This window comes from Pinus tabuliformis, chromosome 5_1 (assembly GCF_031772625.1).
Source record: "Pinus tabuliformis cultivar Carrire ecotype Pingquan chromosome 5_1, CPIR1, whole genome shotgun sequence".
NCBI classification, from domain to species: Eukaryota; Viridiplantae; Streptophyta; class Pinopsida; order Pinales; family Pinaceae; genus Pinus; species Pinus tabuliformis.
In genome coordinates, this window is record NC_142305.1 from 921,675,996 (window position 1) to 921,690,815 (window position 14,820).

Below are 14,820 nucleotides of genomic sequence, written 5' to 3' on the forward strand. Positions count from 1 at the left end.
GTCAAAGCTTTGCCTTGGTGATGCAGAAAGAATTCGAAATGTCTTTGCTTGGAGAACTGACATACTTTCTTGGATTGCAAATCCAACAAAATGAGGGTGGTATATTCTTGTCTCAAACCAAGTATCTCAAGCAGATTCTGAAGAAGTATGGCATGGAAGATTCGAAACCAGTATGTACCCCTATGGTTACAGGATGCAGTCTCAGTGCAAATGATGAATCAGCAGCAGTACATCAACCAACCTATAGATCTATGATTGGAAGTCTACTTTATTTGACAGGTACCCGACCAGACATCATGCATGCAGTGGGAATAGTTGGAAGATTTCAGGCAAATCCAAAGGAAACTCATCTTCAGGCAGTCAAGAGAATCTTCAAGTACCTTCAAGGAACTCAAAACTATGGCTTATGATATCCTAGAGATACAGATCTCACACTTCATGCTTACACAGATGCAGATTGGGCCGGAAGCGTGGATGACAGGAAGAGCACAAGTGGTGGTGCATTCTTTATGGATTCCAGATTAGTATCTTGGTTAAGTAAGAAACAAAGTTCGATTGCTTTATCTACAGCTGAAGCGGAATATGTGGCTGCTGCATCTTGTTGCACTCAACTTCTTTGGATGATGCAAACCTTGCAGGATTTTCAAATCACTTGTACTCCACCTGTTTCTATCTTATGTGATAATACGAGTGCAATAAGCATTTCAAAGAATCTTGTCATGCATTCAAAGACCAAGCACATACCTATCAAATATCACTTTCTTCGGGAACAAGTGCTTGAGAAAAAAGTCAAGTTGGAGTATGTTCCTTCTAAGGAACAAGTTGCTAATATACTCACCAAACCACTGCCCAGGGAAACTTTTGAATATCTCATACAAAAGCTGGGAGTAGTTGATGCTTCATCCTGCTGTTGAAGCTTGTCTGTTTCAGAGAAAAGATGGTGTACGCGAGTTGGATGAAGGGCATCCATGTACATACGCCAATTTATGCAGGTGCAGTCGCGTATATGGAGTTCTGAAGAAAATCAGCAAGGACAGACTCTGGTTGAAGAGAGTCTGATATGGGTCTGACAGAGACCATCTGGCACAGGTTCAGGGGGAGCAGATAATCTTCTAATAATGCATTGTTGGCATTACCTTAGAAGATCTTGGTTCAAGTACTCAAGCTGTTGTTGGTTTTAGGTGGAACAGAGGCAGCGGGTGAACAGAAGGAAATCTTGGTTGCTGATCTGAATAATGATGGACAGATGCTGCTGCCTGTGACTTTCATAAGTCTTGTTCTAGATAATTCATCTCTATGTCATGTATCTCTTTTTGTGGTATCTCCTCTATGGTGTCAAGGTCATGTAACGACCTATTTTGGTTTCCCCACTATGCCTGGGATGAACATGTAATGAACTTGGTTGTCATATGTAAATTTCTGATGTATCCCCACTTGGTTGGGTGGATGATCCCCACTTGGTTGGGTGATGGATGTATGTATTGAGTCTTTTGGTGATAGGAAGGTCTTTCATAATGTATATGTCTTGGTTCTTCTTGAAGAACATCTTTTGCAGATCTTGCCTACAGTCAGGGGGAGCATGGTCAGCACAGCAGGGCAGAACTTTCAGCATGTACTCAGGGGGAGCACAACCCTTTGCCCTTGATGACAAAGGGGGAGATTGACTTTGAGGATGTTGGGTTTCCGTCAAGTCCAAAGGGGGAGATTGTTGGAATTATGGCACAGGTTTGGAGATATGGCACATGTGTTGTCCTTGATGGCAACTCTCTTTGGTAACAGATCTCAGTTCAGGCTTTCAAAATGAAGGAAAAGACATATACGCAGGTTCATCTAGGTGAAGTCGTGTATACACGCGGGTTAGACGTTTCAAAGGCGCGTGTGCGTATACATGAACTTTCATGAAAGGAAAAGTGCGTATATGTTGGAGAACTTACCTTTGGTCCGTGGTAGTTAGTCCTTGGTACTTGAACCTGTGATTTTGGACCATGATACCTCGTCAGACGTGTTGATCCCAGGTATTGGGTCCTTGGTATTGGCTTATTAAGGTTTTGGACCATGGTATTGTGGAAGGCCTAAAACTATAAAAGGGGAAGGAGATCATGTGGCAAAGGGTCATCTAATTTATTGAATATCTGATATTGTGCTAGATCTGGAATACTGGTGATTGGGTTTTGGTGCAGATCTAGATCTGAATGAAGGAGGAACCTGAGCACAAGAAGGATAAGGTCTATTGATGGATCAAAATCTCAAGGCTTGAACATTGATATTTCTGTATGATTTTGATCTGTTATATGTGGTGCACTCTTGATCTATAAATATGATAATCTGGGTTAACTAATGACTGAATGTTTAAAAGAATGAATTATCCTTTATAGATCTGTACGCAGGTTCAGTGAAGTGCAGGTGCGTATACACGCTTTTTCTGTGAATGAAAGAAGCGTATACGCAGGTTGGTTGTGGTACAGAAGCGTATACACGCAGGTTGCTGAATAGTGAAGTAGCGTACATATCTTGATTTATGTTCTAGTTGCTTCTGTTTTATTGCTGCAGTGTTCTGGGTTTAGAATTGGTGTTTCATTACAGTTACTGTGTTCTGGGTACATCGGACAGAGAAGTGTTTATTTGATTGGTGAAAAGGAGTTTGGTTGATGCAGAAATTCTTGATGTTTGATTGATGCTATCTATGGATCCAGTCTAAAAATTAATGAAACGAGGTCCCTGAAAGCAAAGAGAAGGTTGCAGCCTTCTGCAGGTAGAAGCCTGCGTACTAGTATCTCAAGCTAGTGCAATAACTAAGGGGGTTGGAGCTCCCTTCCAGGAAAGCTGGAGAACGAAAAAGAGTTGTAGCCCTCTGCAGGTTGCAGCTTGTGTACTGGTAAAGACTGCACCAGTACAAAACATTGTAAAGAGAAGTTTCTAATTAAAAGGAAGATAGAGACGAATTGCAGCAGGGTGTTTTCACCCACATTGGGTTTCCTCCTTATATCTTGTGTTCTTATGTGTGACTGTCTTCTGCTTTGTTTCACTGTTTCTGGTACTGTTTATTTACTTTTGATTCACAGAATAATAACTGACATCTGAAAGATAAATCTAATTATAATTCTGCTCTATATACGCGGGTTTCTTTATATGTAGTTGCATATATACACGGTTTTTATTAACTAAAGTAGTGTATATTATCTGGAGTTGAAAAAGGAAATATTTGACTTGATAATACTGATTCACCCCCCTCTTAGTATTATTTCCAACACATTTTCGTATCAGAAAATTCACTGCTTCATCAGGAATTCTTTTAGACTCTTTACCTTTTAGCATATAGTTTAACTTGTAGACGAAATAATCTCAGACTTCATAAAAATGAAATGGATATTTATGCTTCCATAATATAGGATAAAAGAATTGAGTTGGTTTCGTATATGGGTTCATGTTATTCTTCCAGGGTAATCAATGGAATATGTTGCATGTGATTATTACCATCACTAAGAAGACCTTCATGTAGGATTTTTGGGTTTCTAAGAAACTGATCAACTATATGAAATATTGTTGGAAATTAACTTCACCCCAAATAAATCAACGTGGATATTTTGAATGAGAAGTACAAAACATATAATACTGACCTAGAAACCATTGAAGTTGACTCACACCCCATAACTCAATACAATAACTAGGAAAAATCTCTATAAGACTTAGAAAAAATAGAGACGTTTATGGAAGAAAGACTAGATGGGATGGTTGTAGAGGGAAGTATAAATTCTTGAAGAATATTCATTCCATCACCTTGTGAGCGTAGGAAAGAATTAGATTTCGTGAGTTTGAGATTCTTATTAGGCTCAGGTATCTTTAGGATTATTCTAAAAATATTTGGAGTAATAAGTACTAGATTTTTCATTGAACTAAGCTTGATAGCTCTAGTCTTTGAGTCAAATTGTTTTTCACATCAGTGCATTATGTGACAACCCTGGGTTAAAAGTTCATGTAATAAAATTTAATAAAGGTAAAATAAGACCACGGAAAAGGGACACTTATTCTAAGCTAAATGTTGGGCAAAATATCTTAGTGGGCATCACTTGTTGTGTTTTATGGCTAAGGGAAATTGGAAAAGGAAATGGCTAAGGCTTTGGAAAGACAAAATGGCAATAATTGGCATTTTATTAATGAAACTAATGGAAATTAGGAGAAAAGGGAGGTGAAAGGTCACAGGTTTCATGTGAGGAGGAAAATGAAGGAAAATAATGGATAATTGAAGAAATTAGAGGCCTCATCAATAAAAATACCCCAGAGCATCATTTGGTATATTTTGTTAGCCTTTTGTCAGTTTAGTGCTAGAATTTGTCTCAAAGAGGAGAAAACACCAAGTAGAGAAAGAAAGTAAGAAAGCAAGTAAAGGAAAGGAAAATCAAATAAGGACAAGGAAAGCAGGGATCAAACATATTCAGTAGGAATAATTATAGGCAACATATTGCATGTGTGATTTCCTAGCTGGTTTTTAAATGCATGGTATATGCATGTTGGTATTTGGTTATTTTGTTGTCATTGGCATGGATTTTTCCGGGATTCGACAGTGGATTTTAGCCTAGCCTTTCCATTTATGGATAACCATGGCGTGATATGATTTTTCTTGGTTTGAGCTTTGGATTGATGGATGGTTTTGGAATCTGGGGTGAGGTGGTCTTAGGAAAATTCCCAAATGCCAAGGAATCCTTTGATTGGTAACGAAGGGATACACAGTAAATCCTAAGGGTGGAGACAGGAAAATTCCTCAAGGATGGCGAATGAATTCTGAGGCATCCAAGCTCGGTTTGATTTTGTGATCTTGACACCAGTTGAGGTGAAATCATGGTAAGGAGAGGGTGGAGGTGGTTTAACCTCTGGATTCCCTTTGTTGTCTTTTGATTGTTTATTCCCATGAGATCCCACATTCATGCTTGGAATATGGCACGAGGGTGATTGGCTGAAAGAAAGATATGGTTAAGCCAATCTATGGTCAGGTGGAACGTGGGAGTCCCGAACCCGGTTGGTAATTGCCTATGTTTAATAAAAGCTGAAGTTCTCTTGCTTTTGGTAAGGAAATATACTGGTTATTATGTGGCTTTAATGACTATTCTCTTATGGTCATTTATTTGGTTGTATGCTAGTTATAAGCATGGTTATATGACAATTCTCGGTCATGGCCCTATTCATGTTTTTACTTGTAATTGAATGAATAATGAATGCAAGACCTAATTGATTATATGAAAACTAATGCGAGAAGGTAGAGACCCTTTTTTTTAAACCTCGATTAAGTTTTCAGTCCCTTGTGTTTAGACTTGCATTCATGACCTGCAGGTTGCATATCTACCAAGTGTTTGACAAAATGCTAGTCCCAGTTGGGGATGGTTAGGTTAAGTTCTAGTTCCAGTTTTGGTTCGTAAGCATTGTCTTCATGTATTTTATGAGTTATGGAAGTTTCATGGATTTCTGGGAAGAGGATTAGCCCTAGCCATTGAAGGTAGCCTTAATTCTTGCAGTGGCTAGCACAACACTGGTAGAAAAAGGACACAGTCGCACTGATGCAGGCCTATGGGAGTGATTGGGAACCCATAGTTTCATGGAGGCCTTGGCAAGGGAGCGACTAGGGCTTAAGGTGAGGGAAATTGTGAGTTGTCTCAAGGGTTGGACACCTAGAGGGGTTGGGTTACTCCTGGAGGTCTTATGGCACGTGAGGGAAGTTAGTATGGTCTTCAGTTGTCGATTCCATTTCCTTCAGGTCACATAGGAGGTTGAGTCATATCATAGTGACCCTAATCTCACTTTTACCCTGAGCAAGCCGATGAAAGTGGGTAATTGTGGGAGGAGGCGTTACACATTATCTCTTTAAAGTTAGATACTTCTAGGATGCATGTAACATTCAACAACCCTATGTTCTAGAATCTTGTTAGTGTAAAGATTTCAGAAAAATGTACCAAAAATGCTTCACTTAAGTCACTAATGACAAGTGACCCTAACAACAAGATGTGGCTATTCAGACTTCATATTTTCAATGCCAAAATAAGAAAACCCCAGAGCAAAAAGATCATATGCAATCCAAAACATAAAACAACAAGAATATGCAATAACACAATAGAAGAAGAATTTAAATGAATAATATTTTTATTAAAAAACACCTAGTGAAGGAGGTTTACAACAAGGGTCTACAAATCCCCCTCTATGGAATGGGTCCTTTGATATCCTTGTGCTTCAACGATCTGTTTTTCTCTCTCAATATGCAGAAAAAATCAAAATCAAGATAGAACTCAAGTGGGAGCTCAAATGTGAGAAGACTATAGCTGTGATAATGATAGTGATCATGGTGAAAAATGAATGGAAAAACCTCTTATTTATAACAAAGTATTGGGATAAATTAGGAATTGGAAAATAATAAAATATTATTGACCAAATCAAAATCTAACAGTTAGGAATACTTTATTATATTTTTTAGAGAGGGAAAAGATATTCAAAATGGTTAAATATCTTTATTTAGAAAATGGTTGAAGTAATTAACAAATAAAACAATTTATTAATCACTTTGCTATGATTAAGAAAAGTTTGAATTTGAAATAATTATTAAATAGTGATTTAACAATTATTCCAAAAATAAAATTAAGGAATAATTAATAAATAATGATTTATTTAGTTATTCCAAGGTGATCTAGTCAAATGTGATAAGGGATAATTATCAAATATTTAATAATTATTTCTAAAGAAAATTAAATAAATAATGATTTATTCAATTATTCTCATGATTTTTTTTTTAAAATAGAAATAACTTAATAAAAAACGTTTACTAAATTATTTCCTATGGTGAAAGCGATTTTACTATGGTAAAATTAATCTTACATGGTGTACCTCGAACAACCTAGTTAGAAATGGCTAGGTGATCATTTTTTAGGTGATAACAAATTCCCCCCAAAGTACGAGTGTTAGGAGCAAATCGTATGACCAAAATATGTTGCAGGTTACACTTTCACGAGACACCAAAGGGGAGTCAGAGAGAGAGACATATAGAGAGACAACTAAAGTAATGGAAGGAAGGACGGAGGAATAGAGGGGGTGAGACCTACTAAGATGATATAAGTATCCTTTTATTTTGGAATACATGATCTCAAATGAGGCGAGGGAGGCATACCCATATCCGCCGAGATAACTAAGTAAAAATAATAATGGTGTGCCCAAAAAATGTGGGATTGAGCTACAAAGTACATGATAAGTTGACATCAATGGGCCAGAATGAGATACAATAGTACTATGAGTCCGATATGCATAATGTGCCTGGAAAATAGAGGCCAGGACTGAATACACTAACATTTTCTGATCTGAGTACATGAGAGATAATTACCCTCAAGCTGAAATGGTGAGGGGGAATCACAACCAAAGAAGCCCTGCTGCATAGGAAAGGGCTTTGAAGATCTGAATGGAACATTTGAATGAGACATCCATGATATGGGAACTATAAGCAACAGAAACCGAACCCTTAAAATATGTGGAACTACACCTGAGGCTAGATAATGATTTGATGACATATAGGCATGTGGGGGGCTACCTGAAGGGTCAACCCCTCATGAGGTTCAGAACATCTCACACATACTTGGGAAATACTAGTACAATCTATTGTATCATTGGAAAATCAAGTGTACGATTCTCGATCGTGTGATAATGAGATGTAGTTGAGCACATGAGAAATAACCAAGTCAATGGGAAATGATCATTTCTTTGCTTGATCCAAGGCACCGAACAATTATGAAAGCTAGAGCCAAGGTATACCACCCTCTAGACCACTCTCCTGGAATAAATGCGTTGAAGTCGACAGAAGAGGGCCCGCCAGAGGTGAGGCAATGAGGATTCCTCGACAAAGGTATGAGGGTCATATCAATATGAGTGAGGGACTGGCACTAGGGATGATGATGGAAGGATACAAGGTGAGAGGTATACTGATGACTTCCCTTGTCAGAGCATTATATGCATGGTTGACCTGGGAGTGACTGAATCGATTTATGAGGGATGGTCAATTACTCATACAAAGGTTTTTCAAAGACATAGGAGTATAGTTGGAGGTCAAATATGAGCACAGTTCGACTATAACTAGAATCAAGGGGACTCGAAACAGATTCCATAGAGGCAAGGGTGACTCATCTCTGATGCTCTGAACAAGGGTGACTCGATGATGCTTCTATAGGTGAGAGGCCTGAAGGGGGCCATAAAATCATGAGAAAAAAATGTTTACTCATGAAAAAAATTGACACATGACTCGACTAGTGCCAAGGTAAAGTGGTACCAAAGTACAAGTGGCTCATATGAAGAAATTTCATTTAATAGGCGGGAAAGTGAAACCTCATGGAAAAAATGGTTTCTCAGTGAAGTGTCAAATCACCAAAAACAAAGAGAGACCCATTATAGAACTCAACTAGAGGTTTCCAACAATTTTTCAAACCGAGTGGTTTGGTCGCAATGGGCGACAAAAAAATAGGTTTTTCATATAAAAGGGCTTATTGCCCCAAAATCCAATTCATTTTCACATTGAGTTGGTGGAGAATTTGGAGAGGAGGAGAAGGCCCTAAATATTGAGGAGATCATAGTGGACAAATCGATCATCGGAATTCGGATATGTGAGTTGTAGATAGGTGGCCTAGCCTTACTCATCAATTTTGGTGGATTAAAATTTCATATTAGGTCCTCAATTCAATGGGAGGAACTGTTTCCTTTCCTCACGGTCACAACTCACATATTTTCCTCTTTTCTACATTATGGAATGCAAAAAATGGGGAAAAAAGTTTGTCTAACAGAGTTTTGAGGGAAAAAATGTGTTTTGGGCCGAAGGGAAAAGAAAATATGGGGGTCTTTATCTAGATGCAACTAAGAACCAAGAGAGGATGCTTTTGTCTCTGAACTGACAAAACATAATGGTAATTTACAAGTATGACACAACTAAAGCTGGTATGGCGAGAACGAGACTTTGATACTCTTCGCGTTGAGGTTTAGGGGAACTAAGTAGTTAGAGGGAATTTGGCATGATATGGGTTGCTAAAGCTCTTGGAGAAGCCATTGTTGAGGGCTGGTGAGCCACTATTGTCTAGGATTGTGAGTTATTGGGATCTAGATTAGGAGGCCTTTGTGGTACAAGGGCATAGGATTGAGATCACTATCCAGGACATATACTTTTTCACAGGATTTCCACCCTTGGGGGTGGTGGGTGAGATACATCTAGTACTGCCTCATGGGAGGCATATAGGGGAGTTTGTGGAGCGTCATTATGTACCTAGTGCTTGTGCAAAGGGTACGCCCATCTAGATTCATGACTTGGAGAGTCTCGAGACACGAGCTACAACCGCAGCAGTGGTGCGGTTTTGACTTGATGGGCCCTGACCTAGGTTCAACGTTAATTAGCCAAGAAAATCCCTACACTACTAGCCCTTTTGGTATCAATCTGCGGAACGTAGACTGAAGTCTCACCTAAAGTAGTATGGGGGGGTGCAGGAACCAAGTTTCCACACCCTAAGATGGTAGTGATGTCGTTTTATACCCTAAACCTTCCTTCAAGTAGGTCGATAAGCCTTTTAGGTCTTATCAATATACTTCTCTTAGTCATCCTCTAGACCTTCACGAAAGTCTATGACTATCCTTTGCGTACCCTATATAGGTGAATCAGACACTTACGCACCTCTGTAATTATCCTTAATTCTGTAATTATCCTTAATTCTGTAATTATCCTATGCTAAGACTCTTCGCTCTTAGCTCTCACAGACCCATTACATTCATCAATGACTCAAAACATACTAAAAAATGAACTGCCTTAGATTATTCTAAGACTCTCCTTTTTATACAATCCCATGGTCTATGGACCATGGGTAGATCTCCTAAAGCTGACACAAGTTACATAAAAGAAGCGTGGAAACCCTTAATGACTCTTTACATCTTCGTGCTCTATGACCACAAAATGTGGAGACTTTACACTTTTTATACAAAACTTAGGCTTTTTGCCCCGACACTTGGGCTTCTAACCCCAAAATTAACTCTAGGGGACTCGTTCCCAATAGGCCCCCCAAAACAATATGGTGACTCGCCCCCGAGCCACTCTACTGGTGCATAGATCTTGTCACGAAGACCTCCCATCTTGACTTGCACCACTGCAACTTTGGTGGTACACTATGTCACTGCCTACTTAACCTGTTCCACCAAAGAATTCGTTTCTGGTCCTGTGCTATCTGCTTGTATCCTCTACTATGTTTCCTGTAGACTAGCCAATTTTCCTTCAATGGTGGCGGTGAGTGCATAAGCTTCATCCAGCCAAGGCCCTAATCTGGCCTCAAGAACGCCCTCTTTTCTTTGTGCTGCATCCACCTATTCCTTTAGTGCCTTTGCTTCCTATAACTTTTCCAACCTTTGTGTGATGGCGATGGTGCATATTGTCGCTCTGACCTTGTTGTACCTCTGCTACAATTCCCTTGCCTCAGTCTCTAGTCTTTGTAGGTTGGGATCTTCCTACAAACTGGTAACTACTTCAAGTGACTACTCGAAGAGCACAGTGCAATCCTTCAATGCAACATCTACTACTGCAATTGCATCCTTGATAGCTTCCTTGTGCTGCTCTTTGACCTATGGTGGAGTCGAAGGTTAGGCCTTCAACTCAGGCTTTGTAATTTTAAGGTTCAACTCAAACTAAACCTTAGCCAGCTCTGTCTTGCCATTGTGCACACTTGCAGCAAGCTTCCAAATTTTGGCATCCACCGGTGCTTCATCTGGGATATGCAGCTCTGGAATGGTTCTACATGCTTCAGCTACGACAGATGCAGTGCGCTTGTTCTTCTCTTGAATCTTCTTAAAGGTGTCGATCACGAAAGTCTTCTCTATGAACATTTGTGCATTGTTAACCTTCTGTTCGTTGATCACATTCATCACGCGCTACTCTCAGGCCTAAAGTTCTGTGATCATACCATCTTGAAAGGTATGAAGGGATTCACTTGGAAACACAGCCAAGTTCAACCCAACCTTTTTGAGAGTGTTGACAGCAGCCTTGATAGCATCTGCTTCAGTAGTCAAAGCTCCATCTAGTAGCGTGATGACCCGGGGATCCAAAGAGCGAACCATCTCCATTACTTTAGAGGTTCCTAGGGCCAAACTAGTTGATGTCACGCTGCCCTGCCCTACACTGGTTTGCAGTTGAGTAGACTGGATCTACAACTTGCACAGACCCGTCTGAATGGCGGCTAAGTATTGTTTCTACTACTGCTCAAACTACTACAGCAGTTCCGCAGTCACGTCCCTTATTGTGCCCCCAATGTCATTCAAATCCCCTTCTCTCAAGGTGATTGGGTCGAGTGATGCTTTACTGGCCTTGGACTTCTTCTGCGACCCATCTTTTCCGGCTCCCTAGTGCGCTTAACCCAGAATGGAGTACTCTCCTGGTCTCCACCACCTAGTTTCGATTGTTGCTTTTCTTCCTCTATCTGTGGCGATGGAGACTTCTGACCTCTATTAGACTCGCGATCTTCCTCATATTCCTTCTCTTTTGCTTGCTCCTTAGTAGTGCGCTCTACTTTGGCTTTTTCCTCAGCCTCCTTTTTCCTCTTTTTAGCCAATTACTGCATCTTCAATCGAGCCTCTTCCTTCTTTTGTTTTGTTACAGACTTACTAGACCTAGCTGACAAATCTGAGGTCATGCACCACTCTGCAAGTCAATGCTCTAGGACTGCTGCTATTGCATCATCTGACGCCAGGTATGGAAGATCATACCATTTTTGTTTAGGGTCCTTCCATGCTCTGATGTAAATGTAGTGGAAGTCTACCTTGAACTCCACATATCTTGACAACTGCTCAAAGACAATTGGTGATAGTCGAGCCTTGCGGTTAATCGCAGCATAGATGCTTGCCTCCATCATCACCCAACAAATTTTACTATATTTGACCCACTCGATGTCCTTTGTGGCCCAGAGTGAAGCGAAGTTTGCTGCTTCTAGAAGATCTAACATGATTGGAGGAAACTAGCTATCCTCCAGTTATTCCCACACAACGAGCACAATTGATAGTAAAAGCCAGGCATAATGGAAGGTCTTACTCTGGTCTTATGCTTCTCTGTAGTTTGCGAGAAAATCACTGCAGAGGTAGCACACCCAATTAAATTGTATGCCTTCCATGCACTGAACCACTAATGAAACAACCGCTATCGGCACCTCATCTACGTGACACTTTCTCATGATTTTCCTAGCCAAAATCTAGGTGGCTACCTTAACCGTGAGGTCGGTTATGCTGGAAACTGAGTAGTTGCACAGTTTCTTGATAAAATTAAACTTGTCCTTCATCCTTTCGGCGAGCTTGCATTCGCCTACCTTTCTGCCAAATTCCTTAGGTAGATTCAAGCTTGAATGTGGTAGCAATGTGATCGTATGGATCAACATATCCATGATTGGTATCAGTTCTCCCAACCACAGGCATCTTTCAAGCACCAAGCATAGCATTTTTTTGATCACCATCAAAGTTATGGGTGCACGGTTGTAATGCAACACCCATGGTAGGTTCAACGGTCCTGCCTTGTCCATCCCTCTAATCCACTTCCTCGGTTCCAGCACGGTGACACCAGAATATTTATAGAAAACATGGGTCATAAATGTAACAGTCGCCAAGTTGGGGAATCACTTTATGTCTGCCATGTCCCAATCCTCTAGCTTGTGATGGGGGACGCACCAAGCATGGGCTTTCAAATGTGATTTGGTCTGGCGGCAATGGGGTATTCAACATAAATTTTCCGTCATCTGGGTCCTTCGGGACGTTCACCTTACCCTGGCGCAGAGGGATGTAAACTAGTAACTTGGAAATAGGATCTACGCCCTCAATGTCAATTTCCTCTGTGCCCATACCAATTTCTTCTATGTCCTCATCGAGTTCTAGGTTTACCACCTTGCCCTTCTCCTGCGCGGTGGGATTTTCTTTCTTCTGGTGCCTCCTGGACGACTCGTGCACCAGCTATGCTACTTTTTCCTTGTCCTTATTTGTCTTTGGACCCTCTATGGTCGGCGTCGGCCTCGGCCTGGGTGACCTTAGTGATTTTGTCACTTCTACACTTATGACCTTCGGGGAAGCTCCCTCAGATGCCATCGATCATCCATCACTTGCGGTTTCCACTGGCGCCAACATGAGGCTAGTAAGAAGCTCCTGGATTTCCTTAGGAAACTTGTCAAACATTTAACTGGCCACCAAATCCTCAAAACTCTCAGGGTTCATGTGCGCCTGATAGCTCAACACCTCAATTCTCAAAATGCAAAGTGTTTTTCGTTGGGCGGCCATCTGTAATTTATATCCAAATTCGAATTCAAATCTGACTGTTCCCCCCCAAAATCTGCTCATAAATTCTAGATTGGAAGCAAATTTTCAAAGATATCGCTCTTAAATTCTTACTTAAATGCCACCCCCTGCTCCACTTAGCCGTTTTCTCAATGTCAAATCATGAACAGTGACCATAACAATCACTTTCTGTCTGCCATGCGCGGTCTCTCCTCCTATAGCGCAACTCCCTTCGTGCTTTTGTTGAAGTTGTAACATTCCTCCATTCCACACAGTTCTCTAGTTGCGCAACTCTACAACCTGGGCAGTGTAGTTTATAGTCCCGCACCTCCTCTCAGCTTCCTAGAGTGCTAAGACTATGTTTCGACTATATAGTCATCTGGCCGGATCCTCGGTGTGTGGATTCAATTGGCTACCATTTACTTTCCCTAGAAATGGATCTCCATTCAATTTCACCAGCTGAACTGCTCCACCTTCAGTAGTATCCTTGATGACATATGGCCCCAACCAATGCATCTGAAATTTTACTGGAAATTTATCAAACTTGTTGTCATATAATAAAACCACATCATTTACCTTGAAGGTGCGTAGTTTGATGTGCCAATCATGCCATGTCTTTTTACGCTCCTTTTGAACTTGCTGATGAATCCAGCTAAAAATATGTCTTCTTCAAGCTCTGTCAGCTGTGTGAGCCTCTCTTCCAGGGCTCTGTGATCCATCATTCCTGTTAATGCCGCTATGCATAGACTAGGTACAATGTAATCGATCGACATCATAGCTTCTATACCATAAACCAACCTAAAAGGCATTTGTCCAGTTAGATTTTTGAAAGTTGTTTTGTAAGCCTATAACACTACAGGTATGCGCATGTCCCAAACATTCCTTTGTGCATTGCAAACCTTCGTCAACACATTTTCTAATATCTTATTAAATGCTTCAACCATCCCATTGGCCTGCGGGTGATACAACGTACTCTTTGGGTGATAAACTTGGAATTCCTCCATTAATGTGCTGATCATCTCATTAAGGAAATGCATACCATGATCTCTCATCAAAATCTTTGGGCAACCAAACCTAGTTAGTACATATTCAACAATGAACTTTGCTACTGTTGCCCCTGTACAGTCCTTCATAGGCTGCACCTCCACCCATATGGTCAAATACTCCGTTGCGGTGATGATGTACCACGCACCCATCTTCTTTCCTGGAGGCTGAATTGGTCCTACAAAGTCAATCGCCCACTTCTTGAATGGCTGCAATGACATTTGTAGACTCAGAGGTAGTTCATTCCTCCATGATGGTCTGTCGGTCCTTTGACATGCATTGCATGCCCTACAATATGCCTTTGAATCCTTATGTAGCGTCAGCCACCACAACCCAGCGCGTAATATCTTCTGCTTTGTCGCTTTTCCTACATAATGTCCTCCCGCAGCTCCTCCATGAGCTTCAACAAGGATGTTTTTTTGTTCGAACTCAGGCACATAGCATCGCAGTATTTTATCCGATCCCATTTTATACAAATGTCCTGTA